Genomic DNA, 22,503 nt, shown 5'->3' on the forward strand with positions numbered 1-22,503 from the left:
TGCATTTCTATAACTCTTTTGTGCGTCTGTAACTTCACAAAACTTATCAAAAATAGAAATTGGTAGTGACATAACACGACATCATCAATACGGCTGCTGCTAAGCGATGGCGATACAAATCTTTCTACGTAAATTTAAACATGCATTTTATAATATAATAGGTTTCAGTATACTCTAGAGATATTTAAGTGGATGAGGAAATAAATACGACTGTAAATTCACAAATGTTAAAAGACAATATGCAATCCATTGTGGTCGGTTCAGTTTGTACACGTGCCGTCTAAACTCAACCGTGGCGGTTCCAATCCGTGCTGAAAAGGGGGGCCTCATTACACACCTGTTACTACATGCCTTGTGGCGGGCTAGATGCTTTGAGGGAAAGATAGGTTTCAGTGGTGCTTGGAATCAAGTAGTTATCTCAAATGTTCAGCATCACAAGCAGCGCTTCCTCATAGACTGTTCCAAGAAGCTGGACAATAATTCACCGGTTGAGGTGAGGGTTAGTCTCTCCTCCGAAATGGCCGACTAACAAGTGCCATTGAATCCGGGATAGTACGTGTAACATGCTAACATTCTCAGTGAGATAGGTAGCTTTTGCTGCCACCTCTAACGGCAGAGGTGACTTCTAACGGCGGCTCTCCTCCGAAATAGACAACTAAGCCGTGCCTTTGGAACCGGGAGATAAGGCTACGTGGTATTGCAGCACGTATTAAAGAGTGGGTATTTTTATGCCCAGGGGAACGGGCCCAATGCCCTACCGGGAGAATGATGTAGGTGCTGTCCTCAAAGAGTTTTTCGTACATGCTCTGGGGTCCGGGATGGGATACTTAGTATCCTAAAACACACTCGTACCTTACGGGTGCTGAGGAAGTCAGACATTTCGTCCCAGGTTTTGCTGAACTTACTGGCTGCAGGGTCTACGACTATACCTGGAGAGCCGCCGCTCCCAAATGGCCGTTGTCTTTAAAGGTAGAAAGTTTTCTTCTGCCATTGGATCTGGTCATGTACCCTGTAGCTCTACTGTAATTAGATGAAGTTCCGTATTGCTTAAACGACCCTGCGGACGGAGGATGTGGTGGTCCTTCCCAATGGTGACCAACGCGTACAATTGGGTTCAGTATATTTTTTCTACGACGTGTACGTGGTACCTAGACACGTAAAAGATAGGTAGTCTCGTATTGCTTCGGCGAGCCTACCAGGGGAGTCACGGCTTTTACTGTAAATGACAATGTCTGTGTTTAACAGACGGTCTGCGTCAGTCACTAGCTCTGGTAATGTGAAGTGTACCTCTTCCGTAATTAAAGGAAACCTCGTATTGCTTGGACGATCCTACTGGCAGGGGAGTGTCAGATTCCTGCCTGTAGGTAGATTGAACGGCGACTGGGGAAAAGTGCCTATCTGGGTAATGGTTTCTGGTCACAGAGAAAGGGAGAGAACTTTGTAGAATATGGCTGGCACCAAGCTGCTAAGAGTTTAAGATCATGATGAATTAGTTTAAGTCTATCATGTAATAAATCAAATTCTTTCTCCATATTTATTATATAGAAAACCAACAAAAATGAGATAAATTTAAAAAATCTAAGAATAAAAACGAACGTTGAGCTTGGGGTAACTCAAATGGTGACTTAACATGTGCCATTCGGTATGAGATATGGAAGTATCTCGATGTGCGTTGGGAATGAACAAGCCCCTTCGAACATTGGCATCGGCTCCCGAATAGGGTTGGACTCTGCGAGGCTGTGGACATACCATGGCATTTGGTAGCTCATTGGGGCCAATAATGGGAATCTGGCTAACGGTTAGCATTTGCCGGAGATGAGCTTGCTCTGAAAAGCATGGGTATCATGCCTGCTGCGCAATGAAGGAAGGCTCGTTAGCATTTCTATTTTGCAAGTAGGTAACTGGTAGGCAGCACTTCTGTCGCACAATGAGCTATCTCACTCCCTTCGAGAATAGTGGCTACACACCAAGGTTTCAAGATCGGGAGACACATATTGACAGTGTACCAAGTGCACGAGAACTAAGAGTCAGAAATAGGAATTTCGGGCAGGATACCTTGTTTGGTGGAGCCTGGCGGAACGGCCTTCAAATAGGAACAACGTCCGTGGGCCCCAGAACGAAGGTTGTATCTCAGTTCTTTGATAAGATATTACCGCATAAGCATAAGTAGTCGAGTTGCTTGGCCGCCATATTTATGGTGTCATTTCAGGCGGTTGCCCACGCGGGATTCTTGGGATTTTTCTATGGAGTATCAGGGGAGTCCATACAATGTGTTAAAATGAAAATTTATTTCTAATATTTTTTCCGTTTCCAATTCTAATTTGCCTATACTATTTGGTTCTCAACATTCTTCATATACTTGTTCAAAACCGATGTGGCGCGCACAAAACACCGGGGTCCCAATCTTTACCCCCCTCATAAATCATAGTTGTAAAATGTCAAAACATATTGTGTTAAAACAGAAGATGGCTTTGTCAAACGAAGGCTTTTGAGGTACAAGTTTTGTAGTCATACATGGTTGCCAGTCCAAGAACCACAGAGAGGATTTACTTTGTCCATCCATAGAATATTTCTGTACCCCCAATGAAATAAGGAAAAGACACGGAGGAATAAAGCTACCACACGTCTTGACCGCAAATTATCTTTGCTGCAGAAGGTGCCGTTTAGAGAGGAAAACTTGGCACGCGACACATTGAATGAAAGGTAATAAACCAACCGCTCAATGCGGAGAATCAATCCCTTAAAAATGTTCTAAATTATTCAATACATTTTACTTTTTTTAAAGTATTAATGCTTTCATATGATAAATAAAACTGTTACTGTTCCTTTTATAGGCCACAGTCATATTTTTTAAAATCAGTTGATTAGTTTTATGTTGACAAATTATGTTCCAGACAGCGAAGATTATCTTTGTATATATTAAACTTAAGTTAATTGAAATGAAATTTAATAATTTTTTCATTCCCCCTAAGCCTGAGATGTATATTTTAATAAATAATATAATGAAATACTAATAGAAAACGTTCATTAGTAGATAATGCTACTCCAGAGTCCCAATTAAAATCTGTAACGATACTCCAGAAAAAAATCAATTAAATTCAACTTATTTAGCCATTACGCAACAATAAGGTAATGAAGGACGCAAACCATCTTAACGTGGGCCTCGAACCGCGACCTGGGCTTGAACAAGCTGTAGTTGGCGGGTGTAGAGACAATCATATCGTCGCATGACAACCAGAGGAACGTAACTCCATTTCGTAGGTTTACAGGCGGGAGGACAAAAATATTATCTTAGAAAGGTGTGTTTTTAGTAAGATAGTAATTGAGCTACATTACAACAGATGATCGACCAGGAGAACAGATGGCGTTACGTTCTATTTACACCAAATGAGGCTTTCAAAATTATGTCCAAACATGAAAACGAAAACCGCATTTTTGGAGTTACGTTCCTGTGATTCTCATGCGACGATATAAGATCAACCTTCACAGAATAAGCTGTTTTCCACCACACTGCCACACTTTCAAGAGAATTCGATTATAGGATCATGCCACTGCTCTGACCAACTCAAATAACCTAAATTACAAATATTATGCTTTCATATGATAAATAAAACTGTTACTGTTCCTTTTAAAGGCCACAGTCATATTTTTTAAAATCAGTTGATTAGTTTTATGTTGACAAATTATGTTCCAGACTGCGAAGATTATCTTTGTATATATTAAACTTAAGTTAATTGAAATGAAATTTAATAATTTTTTCATTCCCCCTAAGCCTGAGATGTATATTTTAATAAATAATATAATGAAATACTAATAGAAAACGTTCATTAGTAGATAATGCTACTCCAGAGTCCCAATTAAAATCTGTAACGATACTCCAGAAAAAATCAATTAAATTCAACTTCTTTAGCCATTACGCAACAATAAGGTAATGAAGGACGCAAACCATCTTAACGTGGGCCTCGAACCGCGACCTGGGCTTGAACAAGCTGTAGTTGGCGGGTGTAGAGACAATCATATCGTCGCATGACAACCAGAGGAACGTAACTCCATTTCGTAGGTTTACAGGCGGGAGGACAAAAATATTATCTTAGAAAGGTGTGTTTTTAGTAAGATAGTAATTGAGCTACATTACAACAGATGATCGACCAGGAGAACAGATGGCGTTACGTTCTATTTACACCAAATGAGGCTTTCAAAATTATGTCCAAACATGAAAACGAAAACCGCATTTTTGGAGTTACGTTCCTGTGATTCTCATGCGACGATATAAGATCAACCTTCACAGAATAAGCTGTTTTCCACCACACTGCCACACTTTCAAGAGAATTCGATTATAGGATCATGCCACTGCTCTGACCAACTCAAATAACCTAAATTACAAATATATCGAATACTTAGGTGTTTCTAAAATAAATAAATAAATAACCTAACCATTCTTTCTGAGTTGTGCGGCTTTTCATCGAAGGGGCATATATCTGATATCTCGCTTTTGTTTAAGAACAACGAGACGTTATTTTGCCTTTACCTTTTGATTAGTTATTCAAGTTATTTATGAGTTTGAAAATGCCTCCAAATAATGCGTTTCTTGGCTTGTTTGTCATTACTGATATCCACAGGTGCGTATTTAGCTTGGGGTAACCGGTTCGACAACTAACGCTTAAATTAATTTTCGTTTTAGGCCTTAGGACTACAGCCATTAAGTACATAGAGGGAGCGGAGATGAGTTGTGATACGTATAGGGTTTATATGCAGGAACACAGCAATTGTAGAAAATAATCGAAAACGATCGATATTAGTAGAGAAACAAATTGAGATACAATTATTAATGAAAAAAGGCTACAGCGTTTCGCTTTTTATATCTACTGTCTTCTATTATAGTAATTGCTGAAGCATGTGTTTATTATATGTAGCGTTCAGAGCATAAGGTAATCAAGCCATAACGTTATGAGAAAAATGGACATAAAATTTGTACTGTAAACTTAATTATATGGGAATTTTAAATTTGTATGAGATGCTTAATTATACGAAATTTTTCCTTTACGTTGATCTACTTTACCTTGATTTCAGGCTTACAAATTTCATCCTATTTTCCAGTGAAAAGTATTCTATTTTCCCCTGAATAAGGAAATAAATTTATATCATAATTAAATTTAAATTCTTCCCAATTTTGGCCCATGACAAACATTTTACCATTGTATATCATAAAGATCAGAGATCCACCGGTATTGTAACAGAGCGATGCTTGAGCGATTGACCGCAGAAATTCAAACTCCGATTAGTAATAATTTCACTGCCTTGTTTTGTTACAAGTGTAAACTCTTTAGTCAGTGGAGAGGATCATAGGTCAGAGTTGATGACGATGGGTTTTAGTGGGTCGGAGTTGGTCATAATGGGTCAGAGTGGTTCATGGTAGCTGGTGGGTCAGAGTGGTTCATGGTAAGTGGTGGGTCAGAGTGGGTCACGGTAAGTGGAGGGTCAGAGTGGGTCACGATGAGTGGTGGGTAAGTGTGTCGTGTTCAACTTCTCATTGACCCACGCCATCTCTGGAATTGAAATGTTTATGACGATGAGCTAACAGAAGGTTTAGAGTTCAGACGGACGACCTGGTGGAACACGTTAACGAGAAAGTGCGATCGAATCGCCGGTTCATAATAACTGAACTCGTCAAAGAATTTTTAAAAGTATGGATATCTGTAGTGCATCGAATTGTGATTGAGGAGCTGGTTTATCACCAACTGTGTGCGAGGTGGGTGTCAAAAATTTTGACATACGCTCACAAAGAGGAAACAATGGCAGCTATACGTGATTGTTTGGCCCGCTGGGGGAGGGTAGGATAATTTTTTTCTCACATAGTTACGAGAGATGAGGCCTGAATATCGAACACCAAGGACGCCGATCCTGGGGGGCCCGGCGGACCCGGGCCCTCCCAAAGCTCATGTGGACCCCCTTATGTATTTATGAATATACATTATTTGGCATAATTTGAATGCAATTTGCCTTAAAATCCTCATATATATATACCTTCTGCATCTGAATGGGCCCCCCAAATTTACAGAGAAATCGGCGCCCATGTCGAACACTACTGGAAAGTTGAAGCTGCAGTCAATGCAATGGCGGCATTCTGGTTTTCCAAAAGCGAAGAATTTCAAACGAACGCCATCAGTTCACAAAGCCATGAGAACCATGTTTTGGGACCAAAAGTTTGTGATTCTTGTGGAATTTTTGGAACCAGTACAAACAATTACACCAGATGTATACTGCTAAACACTGAATAATCTGTGACGTACCATCCAAAATCAGAGAAGAGGAATGCTACGCTCTGGGATTCTTTTGATCCATGATAACGCCCTCCCACATACAACTGCTCACATTATTGAGACAATTCAGATTTCGTTAGGAACTGTTTAATTATCACCCGTACAGCACCCGAGCTTGCCCCCAGCAATTTCTTTTGTTTCCTTCATCTGAGAAAGTGGCTTGCATCGAAGCGTTTCAACGACAGTGAAGCGTACAAGACATCAGTTCTGAATTGACTGCTTTCTCAGGCAGCAGATTTTTACACTGAGGGCTGTAACCCGTTACCAGAGATGTCTGGAGGTTCGTGGCGACTACATTGAAAAATAGTCAAGGTGTTTACTTGTACATCAATCACAATTAATTTCTTCTCCTATCATTTTCTTGTCTATAAAAAAATATATATCAGGACTTTTTTATATGCGCCTCGTATATATACAGGTATATGCCCCTTACAACGAGAATTTTCAGAAACTGAGATACGTATCTGCTTATTTTTAATGAAGATTATATACATAGTTTCATCCTTGTTAGTTGACGGGCTCGTTATGTGCTCATTTTTTTGCATAAATTATGATCCCTTAGAGTATGCATTTTGATCAATGAAATATGATTTATATATATTGATTTATTTGAATCAGTTCAGCCGTTTACCCCTGATTTAATAAGTTCCACTTTTATATATTATAATATAAATCTAGTTTATTTCTGTCAATAGCTTGCGTCTCCACTCCTAGGCTGAGAACCACTGGACAAATATGCAATCACTTTGTTCTCTGTTATTTTTTCTGGTATTTTCTTCTATATCATCTTTTCCGCTTCTGTATATGAATATTTGTTGTCATTTTTTAATTCATTAATTTGCCTCTTTATAATCAGGCTCACTTCCGGAATTTTGTGTGTGAGGGGGGACCAAAATGTTAAGTTAGTGCACTGGTACATTAAAGGATGTGATCTGTATAATAATTACAAGCTATCACAATTTATCTCAGCTATGGGGGACCGGGGATGTTAAGCTTCCCTGGAACTAGAAGTATTCCTGGAAAAACAATGCTTCATAACTCCTCCAAAACTCTAATGGCGTTGTGTCACTTCTTGGAATCCTATGACGATTAAGTGTTACTTTTCAAGATGCGTAACTAATATTCTTTGTATGTTTGTACTATGATATTTGATGTTTCTGCCGATATCTTTACCATCAAGTTCCGATAGTTCTTTTTCCAATTTTCTATCTACTTAACTTTCCTTTTAATACCATATCACGTAGTCCTTGCTCAATAGTCGCATTTGTAAGGCAATAACGTCATGGATGGTGACAAGAAAATCTGTAGAGAAATCGGAAATCTCCCAGCTGCTGCATTTAAAGATAGGAGAATTATACTTAAGTCATCAGGGAAAGAAAATAGATTATCTCATATCCAGGCTATATGAAACATGTTACTATATCTTGTCACCAAATTTACAACTTTTCAGGGAATCATGTTTCCACTAACAGTTTTGTGGTAGGGATTAGATAATGCAAACATTGTTCAAGTGGCATACAGATCCTCATTGCAATGAAGGCATGAACTATCGAAATCAGATTCATCTTAATGTTGGACCCCTTTTGTTCACTTTTCTTACTATTAAACAGGCATCTCTTTGACCTTTCCGAGAACTCATTCCAGTTTTACATACTTTATCCAGAACTTGACCTGCTTCAAGTTAAATCATTGGTGCACAAACCAAGGCTTTACATTTCTTTTAGGCATATCGATGCAACACGTTGCAATTCGCAAGTTGATTTGCTGAGACCAAAATGGAAATATCTTGTTTCGAGTAACTATTAGTCTCCATAATTGTAGGCCATTTGTTTTTGTAAGTTTTAGATTATCTTCTCCATGATTATATATTAATGTCTTCAGAGATTATACAACAAAATTCAAAATTGTTTATTATCATTTGATATACAAGTGGCTAAATCGCTAATGCCTCAGTTGAATTTAAAGTTGGCCATGATTTTGCACTCATGCGCACTTATATTTTGAGATAAACTAACTCACCCTCATCTTTTCGAAAATGAGCAAGTTCAAGACAAACCTCATGACAAACGAGCGAACTCGCTTACATCCCTGAATCAAGCGTCGGTTTTCCTCTCTAAACATAGAAGACTAACACTTTATCAACGTAGGAAGCCCAATAGAGAATTTTGGTTGCTTCTTCCCTAGCACCTAGAAAATATAACGCGTGTCAAGTTAGACCAACCACCAACACTAAGACGACCAGAACATATCTCAGAATTATGGGCTATTTATGGGCTAATTAGTTGCTCTAATCCAAATTTTTGGGCTCCTACTGTTTAGAGAGAAATCGGAATCAAAATGGGCGAGTCTAGCTTGATATCAAACTAGAACCCCCAATTCGGTTAAAATGGTACGACCAAAAAATTCAAACGAAAGAATTATGGGCTAATTATGGGCTAATTAGTTGTTCTATTCCCAATTTTTGGGCTCCTACTGTTTAGCGGAAAATCGGAATCAAAATGGGCGAGTCTAGCTTGACATCAAGCTAGAACCCCCCCCCATACGATTGCAATATTCCAATCGAAAAAATTGAGACGCCATAGTTATGGTATATTTATGGGCTAATTAGTTGCTCTAATCCTAGTTTTTGGACTCCTACTGTTTAGCGGGATATCGGAATCAAAATGATCGAGTCTTGCATGGCATCAAGCTAGAACCACCCATACGGTTCCGGTTACAATGATCTGATCGAAAAAAATCAAACGCCGGAATTATGGGCTATTTATGGGCTAATTAACTGCTTTAATCTCAATTATTGGGCCCCTACTGTTTAGCGGAAAAACGGATTCAAAATGGGCGAGTCTAGCTTGTCAGTAAGCTAAAAAACATACGGTTACAATGATCCTATCGAAAAAATTCAAACGCGAGAATTATGGGCTAATTAGTTGCTCTAATCCTGATTTTTGGGCTCCTACCTTTTAGCGGAAAATCTGAATCAAAGTGGGCGAGTCTAGCTTGACCTCATGCTAGTACTCCTTTTAAGGTTAGACATCTCGAATCGAAGAAAATCAAACGTCAGAAATATGGCTATTTATGGGCTAATTGATGCTGTAATTCTGAGTTTGGGGCTTCTACCTTTTAGCAGGAATTCTTTATCAAATTGTGAGATTTAGTTTAACTTCTAGCTATAAACGTAGGGCTATAATACTCCAATCAAATAATACTCCAATCAATATTTGTGTGCTAATTTGTTACTCTAATATCCTTTTTTTTCTATCGTTAGCAAGAAATCTCATGCAAGATTGCTATTGATTTTTAGATAAGGTGGGATGATAATTTAAAAGTTGCAGTGAGAAAACACTGATGTTTATTAACTGAAAATTGATTTATTTGCACTCTCCGCAAATACAAATATATTTCTCTACTAGTAAATCAACGAATTCTTTTATCACGTGTTTATGTTCATTATGTTTGGAAGTAAGTTATGTATATAGAGAACTTATATAGTGAATTATCATATTATTTTTAAATAAATTCTTTGTGTAAAGGAAATGCCTCTTCGCCGTTGCTGGGAGCCGCACTCGCACAGTGGTTGAACGTTCACCTCTTGCGCGTGTGTTCCCTGGTTCGATCCCAGATCGCGCCAAGTGTGCTTGTGGTTGACAAACACCGTGTGCTTGGGTTGTATCGGATTTCTCCCATTTCCTCCCACTTTATTCATTCCGCCGTTTCATTCATTTCTTATTATCACCGTCTGCCCTAGCTTATAGATCACTCAACACGGAATAATAGGAAATGAAATGAAATCTTTGAGTTTTACGTCCCACGTTTATGCCGGTGAGGCTAAAGGAGACGGTGATAATGAGAGATGAGTGAAATGGTGGAATGAAGAAAGTGGGAGGAAACGGGAGAACCCCGAGGAAACCCACGAGCACGGTGTTTGTCCACCACAAAGTTCACTTGGCGGGGGCTGGGATCGAACCCGGGACCCCAAGCACCAGAGGTGAACGCTCTACCACTGAGCCACCGCGCCCCCACGGAAAAATAGGAGGCATTACATTCGGAATGGGCCTCATAATATAACAAACTTTGTATAACAATAAACAAATAATGATCAGAAATAATATATTTTAAATGCTCTTGTGTTTTTTCTGCACCATGTCTACAGAGAAAAGTCCTTTCTGACTTTACTTTTCCACTTTTAATTATATTAATAAATATTTTTCCAACATGCTTGTGGGGCACAATCTTTACCCTACTCTTCGAGAACTACTATAAATAGAGTAACAGTTTATGCAATATCTTTATCATAGGTGAGATTACCTGTATATTTCTTGGAAAAGTAAAGCCTACACAAATGTAAAGAAAAAATGTAGGTACTGGGAAGAAATGAAAAATGGAATGAAATCTTCGAATTTTACGTCCCACGGTTAGCCGAGGGCAAGAAATGAAATATCTAGTTTAACGACCCACGCATATTAACCGAGGCTGAGCGAGACAGCGATAATAAGAAATGAATGAAATTGTGGAATGAATAAAGTGGAAGGAAACGGGAGAATCTCAATAAAACCCAAACACACGGTGCTTGTCAACCATAAAAACCACTTCGCGCAATCTGGGATCGAACTAGGCATCACACGCGCAAGAGGTAAACATTCTACCGCTGTGACATTGCAGCCCCCAGCAACGGCGAAGAGGCATTTCCTATAAACAAAAAATATTTAAAAAATAACATGATTTTTCACTATATAAATTCGATATATACATTACTTACTTCCAAACATAATGAACATAAACACGTGAAAAGAGAATTCATGGATTTACTAGTAGAGATATATATTTGTATTCGCGGAAAATGCAAATAAATCAATTTTCAGTTAATATACATCCACGTTTTCTCACTGCAACTTTTTAAAAATTATCATCCCACTTTATCTAGAAATCAATAACAATCTTGCGTGAAATTTCTTGCTAACGATACAAGAACCAAAATCGACATTAGAGCAACTAATTAACACACAAATAACCCATAATTCTGGCATTTTAATTATTTGATCGGAGTATTATAGCACTAGGTTTATAGCTAGAAGTTAAGCCAAATTCCACAATTTGATGAAGAATTCCTGCTAAACGGTAGCTGCCCCAAACTAGGAATTAGAGCACCAATTAGCCCATACATAGCCCTTTGGACCGGAGGGGGGTTCTAGCTTGATATCACGCTACAATAGCCCGTTTTGTTTCGGACTTCCCCCTAAACAGAAGGAGCACAAAAATTGGAATTACAGAAACTAATTAGCCCATAAATAGCCCATAATTCTTGCGTTTGATTTTTTTCAATCGGACCATTGTAACCGAATGGAGGGTTCTAGCTTGATGTCAAGCTAGACTCGCCTATTTTGATTCAGATATCCCGCTAAACACCATAAGCCCAAAAATTGTGATTAGAGCAACTGATTAAGCCCTAAATACACCATAATTCTGGCGTTTGAATTTTTTCGATCGGACCATTGTAACCGAATGGGGGGGGGGTTCTAGTTTGATGTCAAGCTTGACTCGCCCACTTTGATTTTGATTTCCCGCTAAATAGTATGAGCGCAAAAATTGGGATTAGAGCAACTAATTAGCCCATAAATAGTCCATAATTCCGGCTTTTGATTTTTTTTCGGTCGGTCCATTGTAACCGAATGGGGGCTTCTAGCTTGAGTCAAGCTCGACTCGCCCATTTTGATTCAGATTTCCCGCTAAATACTAGAAGGCCAAAAGTTTGGATTAGAGCAATTAATTAGCCCATAATTCTGGCATTTGAATTTATTCGATCGGACCATTGTAACCGTATAGGGGGTTCTACCTTGATGTCAAGCTAGACTCGCCCAGTTTGGTTCCGATTTCCCGCTAAAAGTTAGGAACCCAAAAATTGAAATTACAGCGACTAATTAGCAAATTCAAATGTTTCATGAAAAATTCAAATAATGAGAGTCAATCATTATAATTGTTTTAAAAATATTTAGATTCTTCTTTTATATATATACACACAAATAAGCATGGTGATAGTTCATGTTTCTCACTGATCTTTTATTTTGAAGGAATTGTTTAAATTCTGATGTCACGCCAAATATTGCAGGAAAACTAAAAACAAATTTGCCATTGCATAATCATAATTCCAGTATATGACTTACATACGGAATCATTGAATTTTACTCAGCACAGAGAAGTTTCTGAGCCATGTGGAAAAATAATGTTGGAAGATTGAAACTTCTTTGAGGTTGCTTTACAAAATTATGTTTCGGAATATGTTAGCAAGTGCTCTGTAAGTATTTAAGATTACTGGAAAGAGAACACGTTGAAATTCTAACTCAGAATTTTTTGTTTAAGATTCTCAAAATACCACATGATCAGAGGTGGAATGTACTCTTCTTTCTCCTATTTATACGCCTATGACCGCGGTCTTCCAAAGGCAATTATTCCCCTATCTTACATCTCACACATAACTTCACAACGCAATAATTTAGAGTAAGGATGATTTCAATATTTCTTTTTTTTTTTTTTTTGTCAATCTTCAAGCAGAGTCCCAGTGTCATCTTGAATTGCAAGTGTCGGTGTCGGTCTCGTCTAGAGTATGTCCCAGCATAATAAGTGTTGGTATCGTCTCGCCTTATATGGGCTAATCCCGATTTTCATCTTGTCTCGAAATTTGAAAATCACATAAGACCGTCTCGGTTTTCGTACCATCTCTACAACGAAAATTACGATATTAATTGATTCATCCATAAACGCGGACAATATTTTGTGACCTTCCTTTATGTTTTCCATATTGAGTTCATAGAAGTAAATAACTTATTGTAATGTCTGAAGCTGAACACTCTCCCTTACAGAGTTTAGAGCCTTTATGCTTAAACATTTATGTATAATGTCTGAAGCTGAACACTCTCCCTTACAGAACTTAATGCTTTTATGCTTAAAGATCCAAAGAAATACGTAATAAAAGTAAACATTTCCTACTCTTTTATAGAATTAATGCAAGTGTATGTATATTTTGTACCTGTGCACCTCGTGGTCCAGGAGAAGTATGTGATATGTACAAGGGCTGCTGAAAAGATACGAAACGTCATACAAACCAAACCAGTTTAACGAGGAGTATGCTACTTTGAGATAACGTAGTGTGACATCTAGAGAAGAAAATGTAGTGTTCGGCATCGTTGTGCGCATGTTGGCGCTTCTCACATGAAGCATGAGAGAATCAGGCAGTGTTGTGTTCCGTCCGCGTGTTGACGTGGCAATGCATGTGAGGTAATCATGGCGTTCACATTGAAAAATTCGACGCTTGAGGAGCAGCGAGGTGTTACAAGATTTCTGACTGCGGAAGGATTAAACCAGGTAATATTCATCGTCGGATGGTGTTCATATAGGGGGGGGGGGGCGAACTGTGTGTCCGACAAGTCAGTGACGAAATGGAGTGCCCGTTTACGTGAAGACCGGGAGAGTTTAAGTGAGACCCGAGGCCAGGCAGGCCAGGCAAACACGGTAATCACGGCCGAACTGATCGACAAAGTGAACGACCTGGTGAGAAGTGATCGACGTGTCACAATGTGAATGTTGGCAGTGGTGTTGGAGGCGGTCGTTGGAACAATGTCAACAATTGTGCACGGCAAATTGGGTTACCGGAAGGTGAGCATGCAGGGATTCGGAAGATTCTCAGCAAACCTGAAAAGGAACTGTGTATGGAGATGGCACACAACACTAGTTTCGGTATCATGAAGACCTCGCATTTCTAAAGCGGATTGTCTCCGGTGACAGAAGCTGGTGCCATAATTTCAAGTCAGAGACAAAGCGAGACAGTATGAATGTAAGTATGTATCGTCACCTCCCATTAAAAATTCCAAAGCTGTGCCCTCAGCATGCAAGGTGATGCTCACCAGTAGTGTACGCAGCAACTTATTTCGGTGGGGTCCAAACTCAATATGAGGATATTTTATAAATATATTAAAATTCATAAAATTGCCCCTAAAATTAGGCTAAGTTTACACAAAAGTCGAAATTTCGGGGGGTCCGGACCCCCAGGACCCACCTCCGGCGTACGTACCTGACGCTTGCAATCTTTTTCGAGGGCCGAGATCCCATACTCATCTAATTCCTCGAGCACGGAAAAACAATTAACAGTGACGTATACTATGAAACATTTTTTGTCTACACAAATTCATTAAGAGCAAACGACATGGGCTGCTACCGGAGGGAGAGATTCTGCTTCACGATAACGATCCTCCACACGTCTCCCAAGTCACACAAAGTGCACTAGATAAGTCCAAGTAAGAGCAGCTTGAGCATCCGCCCTACAGGCCGGACATGTCGCCCTATGACTTCCATTTGTTTGGTCCGTTAAAAAAACACATCTCAAAGCAAGCGCTTCAACTTGGACGACGAACTGAAGGAAACAGTGGAGGTCTAGCCGCTGTCAGCCACAGTAATTCAGGGTACAGGGAATCCTTCGGCTCGTCAAACTGTTCGATAGCTCAAGTGCTAGGACTGTGCTCAAGCTCTGGTGATTACTTTTGAAACAAGATTTCGATCGTACCAACAATGTAATTTCGTACCTCTTCATTTGAACACTACTGATAGTAGTGAAATATCTTCCTTGTCCTTCGTCCAACATACTGAATTCGTTCAAAGGAGTGCCTTTCCGTAGCCTCTGCAGCAAAAAGCTATCATGCACTGAATTTCTAGCACAATGTCAAACGGCTTAAGAAGAACGTAATAATGAATTTTCCTTTTCTTCCTTCAGGTAGAACATTTAGAATTTATATGGAAAGTAAATAATATCCTTGTAAGTAACTAATCTGCATTTTAAAAGTAATATGTGATAATGATTTTAAAAAATACTTTTTTTCAATTAAGATAGGATTTCCAATGAGTTGAGTTGATTTTGAGTTTAATGTCCCTTACAGCAGCGAGGCTATTTGAGCCTGGACCTACTGATTAACCTGGATTCCGAACCACATGAGCTCCCCGGGAATTGAAAAAGGTCACCCACTCCAAAGGCGCGTACGCTAACCGCTTAGCCACCAGGAACCTCTGGAATTTCCAAGAATTACAGGACGTAAAAGTCTCGAATGACCAACTATTTATATAAAAAAACAACACTAGTCAACAAGGTTTTTGCCACATGAAAGAAGAATGCCGATCTTTAAGGAAATTTGGCCGCTGAATTCGAATCTGCAATCCGTTTTTCTCTATCACGCACAGTTTTCCCGTGACAGAGGGATTTTCGGGAAATTTCCCCAAAATTTTCCTTTTTCTTCATTTTTGTATCTCTAGCTCGGGTACTCTTAAGCATTGTTGAGTTGAGTTGATTTTAGTTTAGCGTCCCTTTCAGCAGCGAGGATATATGAGACGTGGACCTACTGATTAACGAGGAATCCGAACCACATTAGCTCCCGCCGGGAATCGAACCCGGGTCTCCCACGCCAAAGGCGCGTACGCTAACCGCTTAGCCACGGAGGAGCTCACTCTTAAGCATATAAACATACAAATTATATTCTATGTTAGCTTGATTTATACTTAGTAAACCCTGTAAGTTTCATCTGAGTCGCATCATTCTTCATTGAGAAATAAATATATTTCTCTAAATATATGCTATGTGTACTGTCCATTTTACCATATACAATAGGTGAAGAAAAATCACATGTAACTTCCACGGGAATTCAAATATAAGGAAAGTTTATACTTCATTGGATTTGTAATGAAACATACTTTACAATGATGCATACACCATGTCCGCCATTTTTATAAGAGAGAAATTCTAGAGGGATTTTTCGGGAAATTTCCTAAAAAGTAGATTTTTTGTCTTATGACACTGTTCATACAGTGATACAGAAACGGGAATTGCGCCAGATTAATCCTATTGAAGAACTGATCTTTAACTCCAAAAGCATACAACAAAATTCTTAGTTTCCACGCCTTTTAAACGTTATTCAAGATAGTAAACAAAAAATTAATATTGACCTACAAAAACAAATATCAATACCTCACAATGGATCAAATACACAGCTGCTTTACAAAGTATGAAAATAAAACATTTGTACTTACAATTAATTCTTCCTTTTGTAATGCCAGTCACTTTCTCTAACTAAATTCCCGGCGGGAGCTCATGGGGTTCGGATTCCACGTTAATCAGTAGGTCCACGTCTCATATAGCCTCGCTGCTGAACGAGACGTTAAACTCTAATTCAACTCAACTCTGTAACTAAAAACAGCAGTAGTCGCCCATCATATGAGGATCCAATTTACCTTGATAACGTTGCTCCATTTGTTGAATGTCCTGATGGAATCGTTTCCCTTGTTCGTCACTTACAGCTCCTTAATTCTCGGGGGAAAATTCCAAGTGGGAATGAAGAAAGTGAGTTCTCAGGGACATTCTACATCCTAACCTTTGATAGCTATCCAAAAGCTCTTGAACCAATTGACGGTAATTTTCTGCCTTATGATTTCCCAAAAATCCATACACCACTTTACTGAAAGCTCTCCAGGCGGATAGTTCATCATTATTTAACTTTGTCTGAAAGATGTTGTCCTTTAATAGTTTCCGAATTTGGGGCCGACGAATATCCCCTCTTTTACTTTCGCGTCACTAAGTTTTTGGAAACTGACTCCTAAGGTACGCAAAACCTTCTCCATTCTTGTCCATGGCCTTAACACAGTTTATCATTAAGCCTAATTTTATATGTAAAGGCGGCAGCAGAATTTTTCTGAATTAACTAAGGGAGAATGCTTAACATTGTGTTTCCCTGGCATATATGTTTCTCTTGGGGACCATTCTTTTTGAATGTAGTGTGATTCAGTTGCCCTACTGTCCCACAAGCAAAGAAAACAACAGTATTTTGTAAAACCTCCCTAAAGCCCCAGTAATATAGCAATGACCTTTAAATCACCACAAATTTGCCAACAGTACTTGTTATAATGTATCACAGCTAACAACGTAGACAAACTTTCATAAGTTTCCTTCATCTCTACGGAATATGCCATTGGAATTGATGGTTTAGTGTTCCCATTATGTAGCAAAACAGCCCTAAGGCTTGTTTTAGAGGAGTCGATAAACAACCTCCATTCTTCAGGGATGTGTTGGAAACCTAGTGCATCCATTAAACCATCTATATTTGTACATGCACAGAGAGAATTTTGCATTATATAGTAATCTGAAAATTGTTCATGTCGGTTTCTGAAAATTGAAATTCTGGTGGTAGGAGCCAGTTTTTCTTTCGGTGCAAAGAACGCAACATCACGTCTTAAAATAAGTAGTACAAACAGCATACATGAAGCTAATATTTATTTTTCTAGAAATAATAATGCGATTGTTCTGAAACTTGCGAGGTTTCTTAAGAATAAATCAAAGTTGTATATGGTGTCATTTTTGTATTTATATTTCAAGGGCCAGTGGTACGAAAATTTGGAAGAAAGGTACATTTCAGCCCCCTCCCCTTGTCGCGCAAAAAACTGTGTGTGATGGAGAAAAATGAATTCCATTTTCGAATTCAGCAACCAAAGTTCTTTTAGGATTAGATGTTTTCTTTCATGTGGCAAAAACCTTGTTTACCAGTGAGCTATTGATTTATTGAATTGATATAAATATATATTCTGGCGCAATTTGCGCTTCTGTATCACTATATGAACAGTGACATGAGACAAAAAATCTACTTTTTATTCAATTTCCCGAAAAATCCCTCTAGAATTTCCCTCTTATAAAAATGGCGGAAATGGTGTATACATCATTGTAAAGTATGTTTCATTACAAATCCAATGAAGTATAAACCTTGCTTATATTGTAGTTCCCGTGGAAGTTACATGTGATTTTCCTGCACCTATTGTATATGGTAAAATGGACAGTACACATAGCATATATTTATAGAAATATATTTATTTCTCAATGAAGAATGATGCGACTCAGATGAAACTTACAGGGTTTACTAAGTATAAATCAAGCTAACCTAGAATTTAATTTGTATGTGCCTAAGGGTACCCGAGCTAGAGGTACAAAAATGAAGAAAAAGGGAAATTTTGGGGGAAATTTCCCGAAAATCCCTCTGTCACGGGAAAACTTGCATGATAGAGAAAAACGGATTGCAGATTCGAATTCAACAGCCAAAGTTCCTTTAAGATCAGGTGTTTTCTCTCATATGGCAGAAAAAAGAGTTAAAATTTGTTGATAGTGTAATTGGATCCACGGAGCAAATTTTACAAGATCAAGTTTTCAATATTTTGATTTTTCTATAGGGGGGTTCAGTGAAAAAGCCGTGATTTTGAAGTGCAACAACGTATTTTATTGATGACCATAGTAAGAGAAATTCACATGGTATGATAAGTGAAAGAATAAAGTTAAATGCAACAGTAAAGTTTAATGTAACGCATGATCGAAGTGTACACCCTGCCGATTGGACACTTCATTGACCCTGTTTCACATATCAAAAACCCTACCGAGCGTTACGTGATTATCTGCTGCCGTACAGTGCTCAATATTTGCTCTCATTTCATTTTAAGATCGGGGTTTAAGCTTGAATACCTCCTGCTTAAGTTAACTCCATAAACGTATCACAAGGGTTAATGTCTGGGCTGCAAGTAGGCCACTCTAAGCCTGTTCAAGAAAACAATGGATAGCAATTAGAGATCACATAATTGCGGATCTTTGTGTTAAGGAAATTAAGAACAGGTTCTGTTGTATGCGGTTTAATCCCATCCTGCTGGAACCACTGCTGACGACGTGGACACCTTTTATGACGAAGGCCAAGATAGAAGTAATACTCAAGCATTTTCAAATAATTTTGTAATGTGGTATAGCCATCAAAGAAGAAAAGTCCAATTATGGCACGTTTTGATACAGCACACCAAAGCAAAACCTTTTTCGGATGCAGAGCTGAGTACCATTTTATGTGGATTTTCTGTTGCCCAAAATGTTATATTTTGATTGTTTACTTCACCTGACAGATAAAAGTAAGCTTCGTCTGTACACCACAAGTTTTCAGTAATGCCTAGGTCATCAGATTAACGAATTGAACTGAGTTCCAAATGCAGACCCTTCTTTTTACAATGTGTGTTAATTTTTGAAGCATCAGCATTTTGTAGGGGAACATTTGCAGGTCTTTTCGCAGAATACGTCAACATGATGTTGCCGATATCTTTTAGTCTGGCTATTCACAACATATGCCGCTGCAGAATCCTACTGCAATACGCTGTTCTCTACACACAGTTGGTCTGGATCTCCCTCTTTGCAGTCCTCTAACATTACCAGTCTTATTGAACTGATCAACATAACGCCATATGGACTTGGTGGATGGTGCCCATGCACAATAATTCTCCAGTCAGAATCGTCGTTGGAAACCAACAAGGGATCGTAATTCAATGAACCAAGTCACCAATGAGATTTTCTGCTGCAACGTAAGTCTACGGTCCGCCATTATTATACTGCATTATGCGAAATAAAATTAAAAATAAACATTGTAAAATAAAATTTATACTTTGTTTGCTGTGTATTTACATATATATATATATATATATATATATATATATATATATATATATATATATATATATATATATATATATATATATATATATATATACAGTGCGTTCCACGAATAACACTAAGGTCCACCTCCTGAAAAAACCAAGGCAGATAGAAACATGAAACCTTTTGGAACCTTCAAGGGACATAAAAGGCAACATTATGCTGAGGAAAATCCTCCACAAGGGGGGCTAATGCGGGTTACTGGGGGTAACTCAAAAATTTCGAATAGCAACCTCCATCATGTGGTACCTCGTTTGAAAGGAAATCACGAGTAAAGGCCACTTGTGAAAATTTTAAGTCGCTAGCATGTCCTTAGCCAACATGGCGGCTATCCGTAAAGGACGGTCGAAGTGCTTTCAACGAATAACACTAAGGCTCGTCTCCAGAGAAACGAAGGCAGATAGAAACATGAAACCTTTCGGAACCTTCAAGGAACTTAAAAGGCAACATTATGCTTTGAAGGAGAATCCCCCACAAGGGGAGCTAAAGGGGGTTTTGGGGGTAACTAAAAATTTTTCTTTCAGCAGCGCCAGGTATTTCTCACCCGTTAATATTTCATCAATGAAGACGTGCCCGATTATGTTATTACCTAAGATACCCGCCCAGACATTCAGCGACTCTGGGTGTTGAGTGTTGCCTTCACGAAATACATGATGGTTTGTGTCACACCAATATCGGCAGTTATGCCTGTTGACCTTGCCATTCAAGTAGGACGTATTCTCATCGCTTGCCTCACACATCTCCTCACAAAATTCGATACGCATATCAGGATCATGTTCACTTAACTCCTGGACCATATGTAGTTTGTATGGATGGAAGGTATGTTTTTTTAAGATTTTGTATGTCGTTGTGCGTGACACACCACACGTTTGAGCCATAGTTGTTATGGACTGTTGAGGATGCACATTCAGCTCCGCCAATACTTGCATCTGTGTTTCTTCCGTAGCAACACTAGGGTTTCAAGGCTTTGGGGCATTGGTCACACTGCCCGTCGTAAAGAATTTGATTAATAAATGGCGTACAGAAGAAACACTAATTGGGTTGCGCACATTTTGTTCATTAAACAACCGTGCTGTTGCACTGTACGAACGATTCGTAGCACCAAAGAGTAACACAATTTCAATACTCTGTTCAAGAGACCACATTATGTATGCAATGTAGGATGGTCAAACGCACCAGCATACACACACGTCTACGTCCTTCAGACCTACTATTCCGGGTTGTAATGTAGCGCACTGTTGGTCGGAAAAGCACATCTGATAGTGGTGCACGAGTAAACAGAGTAGCTTTGCTAAAGTACGTGTGTCCAACACCAAAGCACCACCACGGGCAACTCGTCGTCATGAACTACATCTCCTCGTCCGTAAGAGTAGCAGTTCGACAGTAGTGCAATGGTAAAGTGTTGGTTCAGTACACGTGTGGTCCGGGGTTCGAGTCTCGGAGGGTTGCGATTTTTCTAATATATATTGTACTCTCTTTTCTATCGGTTTCAGTTCAATTTGCATGTTTTCTATTTGCAATACTGTTATAGTATTAGTTGTGTGGTATGTGAATTGTGCATTAGTTCCGAACTAGACCTACGTTAGACTTTAGAGTTTGTTGTGGACACGGTCTGGTCTCTATACGCGATTACCTTTCCAGCGAGGTACCACAAGATGGGGGTTGCTATTCAAAATTTTTGAGTTATCCCCTGTAACCCCCTTTTGCCACCCCCCCCCCCTTGTGGGGGATTCTCCTTCTCAGCATAATGTTGCCTATTAAGTTCCTTGAAGGTTCCAAAAGGTTTCATGTTTGTATCTGCCTTCGTTTCTTCTGGAGACGAGCTTTAGTGTTATTCGTTGAACGCACTTCGACCGTCCTTTACGGATTTCCGCTATGTTGGCTACGGACATGCTAGCGACTTACAATTTTCACAAGTGGTCTTTACTCGTGATTGCCTTTCAAACGAGGTACCACATGATGGGGGTTGCTATTTAAAATTTTTAGTTACCCCTAGCAACACCTTTAGCCCCCCTTGTGGGGGATTCTCCTTCTCAGCATAATGTTGCCTTTTATGTTCCTTGAAGGTTCCGAAAGGTTTCATGTTACTATCTGCCTTCGTTTCTTCTGGAGACGAGCTTTAGTGTTATTCGTTGAACGCACTTCGACCGTCCTTTACGGATTTCCGCTATGTTGGCTACGGACATGCTAGCGACTTATAATTTTCACAAGTGGTCTTTACTCGTGATTTCCTTTCAAACGAGGTACCACATGATGGGGGTTGCTATTTAAAATTTTTGAGTTACCCCCAGTAACCCGCTTTAGCATCCCTTGTGGGGGATTCTCCTTCTCAGCATAATGTTCGTTTTATGTCCGTTGAAGGTTCCAAAAGGTTTCACGTTTCTATCTGCCTTCGTTTCTTCAGGAGGTGGGCCTTAGTGTTATTCGTGGAACGCAGTGTATATATATATTACTATACTATTATTTAAATACATTTGATAGTGGCTGGAAATCACGGCTTTTTGGGTGAAACACCCTGTATAATAGATTAGAAAATTATCCTTTGTGTTACGACAAATTAACCTTTTCGCTTCTATCATATCTCCTTCTGCGTTTTCCATATTAAATTAATGACAGTAAAAGAGATGTTCGTATTTTGGGTAAAAAAATAGTCTA

The 22,503-nt window shown here is 39.0% G+C and overlaps 1 protein-coding gene across 3 annotated transcripts in view; it reads right to left on the minus strand.

Moving 5' to 3' along the window:
* Positions 1-22,503, minus strand: part of LOC145681653 (uncharacterized) — a 264,695-nt gene that overhangs the window by 141,205 nt on the left and 100,987 nt on the right. The gene's annotated exons all lie outside the window — the stretch shown is intronic.

This window comes from Thermobia domestica, chromosome 3, assembly GCF_964235325.1.
Source record: "Thermobia domestica chromosome 3, izTheDome1.hap1.1, whole genome shotgun sequence".
Taxonomy (NCBI): domain Eukaryota; kingdom Metazoa; phylum Arthropoda; class Insecta; order Zygentoma; family Lepismatidae; genus Thermobia; species Thermobia domestica.